The sequence below is a fragment of the Bactrocera latifrons genome, unplaced genomic scaffold (assembly GCF_001853355.1).
Source record: "Bactrocera latifrons isolate USDA-ARS-PBARC rearing strain unplaced genomic scaffold, ASM185335v1 scaffold_57, whole genome shotgun sequence".
Lineage (NCBI taxonomy): Eukaryota > Metazoa > Arthropoda > Insecta > Diptera > Tephritidae > Bactrocera > Bactrocera latifrons.
Window position 1 is genome coordinate 340,186 of NW_017537234.1, and position 4,190 is coordinate 344,375.

Sequence of the window (4,190 nt, forward strand, 5' to 3'; positions counted from 1 at the left end):
TTTTTTGTTCAATTTTTCTTAACTATTTTTTGATTTTATTTGTTTTTTTTTTAAGTTTATACTTTTTCAAAATTTTTCAAAAATGTTTAATTTTTTAAATGTTTTTTTTTTTAATACTCATAACGCCTTGGTAGTCATAGCATATAGGTACATAATAACTGCTAGTAACAACCATCCTAGGTGCGCTATGATTTATTTACAACCGCGCGCGGCATTCCCTGCTTTGATGCCGCTGTGGCACCGCAATTGCTTTGGGCGCACGAAGGACCCTGAGCGCAGCATGCGGTGCTAGTTTCCTGTCAACTGTCTTCGCAATCCCCAGTTATTTACTAACTGTCTTTACTCCCTCCTAATCTCCGCTCCCTTTGTCTGCTCCTATGCGCTGCGTTATTCAACGAATTTGTCTACTTGCTGTCAGCAGACGCCTGCGCCCGCTGCGCCGCAGCGCTCCTACACACTCATTATCACCCGGCCACTGTTGAGCCGCCGCACAATGGCTAACCGCAAAACAGGCATTCTCATACAATTAGAATTTGTACACACACAAAAAGCAGCACAACAACAACAAATATAAATAACGCATGTGTGTGTGTTGTTGCCTCTACTTGCACATGCAACATTCGGGCCGTTTAACGTACAGGCTACGCTTAATGAGTCGCTCATGCGACAGACAGTTGTGGCATTTTAGCCGCAGGAGGTGCCTCAATGCGCCAACAACAAAAAAACAACAGTAACAGCAGCTGAAAGTTTGTGCAGCAGCTACTTGCCACAACGCATACTTTCACTGCTACTAACTGATTGTTGTTGCAACACAAAAGCAATTACTCTGCACGCAGCCAAATCATTTCGGTGCGGTTTTGTCTGTGGCGCCTGCACACACACATCCATACATGTGCGCCAAAGCATAAACATATCATTTCGTATGCCAAAAAGGTTTGCTTACAACAAAAACAATTTAACTAGTTTTTGTTGTAAGCAAACCTTTTTGGCATTATTTTACTGCATATTAAGACGTTTCAACGAGGCTCGACTTCAATCATTTCCAAAGCCTTGTTTTGACTTTCATCTTACTATTGCTGTTGTTGCTGTTGTTTTCATGTGTCTCAGCCCAGGTTGGTGTCTCTTTGGCTAATTGAGTTGTACTACAAGTCCAAATCACGGTAATGGATGTGGCAATTAAGTTGGGCCATGAAGCTAGTGACTCGGGCCGGTCGGCCACAAGTAGTGTTTGAAGTGTTCATTGGCCAATATGTGGGACTTGGGGCCGCGATTTATAGGAAATTTTTTATAAAGATTTATTTATTATAAATTAATTCAATTATACTTAAAAGAATTTCAAAATTTCAATTTTTGAAAATAGTTAAAAAAAAAATATTCCAAGAATACCCAAAACTGATTTTAAAACTTAAAAAAATTCGAAAAATTTCATTTAAAAAAATATTTTTGGGAAAAAAAAATTGAAAAAAAAAATTCCGAATGGAAATGATTGCTTTAAATTTAAAATTAACTTTCTTCAATATTTTCATATGAAAAAAATTTCTATATTTTCTGATTTTTTTTTAATTAACCGAAAAAAATATTGAAGATTATTATTTGAATAAACAAACATCCAGAATTCCCATTTGGAAACTTTTTTCAAAAATTTAAATTTTTATTTTTGAATAAAAAAAAAAATACCCAAAACTGATTGAAACACTTAAAAATATAATTTTTGAAAATAATTGTTCATAATACATAAAAATGTTAAAAATTTTGGGGACTAGTCTACATGTTCAACAGATATACACAGTCGCAGACACACTCCCATGCATTAATTGTATATGTTTACATGGAATAAAATGGCCAAACAATAGAAATTAATGTCAACTATGGCAACCCCCCGCTGCTTCGGACTGTCAGCCGTAGCTGGCAAAAGAAAGTAAGCCGAAATTCGTTTTGGGGGAAAACCTTAGAGAAAAGCAACAACAAGGAGCCCGAATTTGGGGCGAATTGCGTCTTAAAGTGAGCAACAAAGCGCATTGAATATTTGAAGTAAAGAGTAGACTAAGTAGATTTACCTTCGTTTTGAGGGCGTAGCTCAAAGGCGGACCGCCACAATGAGATTTGTGTAGGAAAAAGGTGCTCTGAAGGGATAATTTCTTTGAAAATTGAAATGTGGAAAGTGAGACTTAGTTTAGGGATTGTAAGTAGTGGGAAAAATGACAAATATTTGAAGTGCAGTGGAGATTCAATTTTTCATAGAAGTTGTAGCAAAGTGAATTATCTGACAAAGCGGCGCTTGAAACGTTAGGAGGTGTACAATACACAGTAAAAATTGTCTCCTATTCAAAGTGAAAAGAGGAAGATGATTGAATAATTTTATAAAATATTTAAAAAAATGTAACAGAATTAAAAAAAAAAGCTCGAAATTACAATACTCAGAATCTGTCTCTTATACACATCTTTTTTTAATTAAATTATTTAGAAATGTAGTATAAACAATTTAATATTTTTTCTAAACAAATTTTCAAACATTTAAATAGCTATTTTTTAAGCATTAAAAACATTTTTCCACCGCAAACTCAAAATTACTGAAAATAATTAATTTTCTGTAACCAAGAAACATGCAAAGTTTGAAAGCTTATGAGGCTTTATTAAAATTACTATTCATGCCACAAACGCATTCAAAGCGGCCGTCAAAATGTGTAAGGTGCCAGCAAATTGCGCAAATCAAGCAGTTGGCACGAAATTAAATTTGCAGCCAAGTCACACCTAGTTTTTTTCCTGGCTTGCTCATTTGCATGAAAATGCTCTTATAACGGTAAATATACGCAGCCGCCCCTTTGCTATTTGTTTTAGGCGACATATTGTAGTTTGATGGCGCGTATGGTTTTTTTTAGGTATAGGCGCCTGGGGGTATGCTGCGCTGATTATGCTGGCGTCTTTTAGGTGTTGAATTTGAAGGTAATGAAATGTGTTTTGGTGTGTATTTTACAATTTTACATGAGTGGAGAAATACGTGCATGTATTGTGCAAGTGTATTTTGCGTTGCTAACAGTAATTTGTTTTTTGGTATTTGTGTGCTTTAGAGGTATTAAAGCAGTGCTGTAGGTGTGTGTTGCAAGTTAGTGAAAACTGTGCGCGCATGTGTGTTTGCGTTTAATGCACAAATAGTTTTGCAGGCACGAAAATATTTTCATGTTTTGCTTTGTGTAAAAATTTTGTGCGCTTTTTATAATTTTTTCAATATTTTTTTTTGTTACTTTTCTTTGTGCTTCCACAACAAGCGTGCATTTTTGTTGTTGCTGCTACACACCAAGCTTGTATATAAAATTCTTTCGCTGGAATTTTTCACCTTTCCTCGACTTTTATTACAACCTTCAACTATTTACTGCCTGCCACTTGGCCTACACACCTTTGCGCCCGAATTTTGTTTTTTTTTTACTTTTACAACCTTTTTACACGTCTGGCGCAGTAAAACTATTTGCTTGCGCGTATTTTGTACTTTTTGTTGCTGTTGTTTTTATATTTTTTTGTTACTTTTTTGCCAGCAGTGAAATATGGCCGCGTTAAAGCGGTCCGAAATTCCTGACATGACACCAGTCGCGCCAACAGTATCAACAAAGGCAACAACAAAAATGAAAACTAACATTAACAACAACAACTACCCGAATTATATGTAGCAAGTGGCTCAAATCTAATTTACATAATGTTTTTAGCGCGTACATTTGACACTATCAGCGTTAGAAAAATGCGTGCAAGCGAGTGGCGTACCACTGCGGACTGCGGCTGGGGGTTGAGCGTCCGAAATGTGAACAAAATACGAAAAGCGGTAGGAAATTTCATAGAAATTGTTAGTGCCATTAGTGGTATTACAGCGCCGCGTCGGCCATTTGCGCGCCATTAAAACAAATGTAGTTGTGTGTTGTTGCTTTTTGTTGCAAATAGGTTGGCATACTGTTGTATGTGGTTTGTATGTTTGTGTGGTATTATAGGGTGCCTTTTAATTTATGTGCTTTATTACACCCTCGCCAAGCGGATGGGGCGCGTATACATAAAGGAGTTTGGTATATACATAGTGTTGCCATGTGGAGAAAAATAAAAATTTGTAAGAACACTTTTTGTTTTACTAAAAATTTTACATGTTTTAATTAAAATTTTGATATAGAAAAAAATTTGGCTTAATTTTTATAGAAATTAAAAAAAATTTA

The 4,190-nt window shown here is 35.6% G+C and overlaps 1 long non-coding RNA gene across 1 annotated transcript in view; it reads right to left on the reverse strand.

Annotated features, from left to right (window-relative positions):
- LOC108974640 overlaps window positions 1-4,190 on the reverse strand; it is a 100,578-nt gene that overhangs the window by 40,570 nt on the left and 55,818 nt on the right. The gene's annotated exons all lie outside the window — the stretch shown is intronic.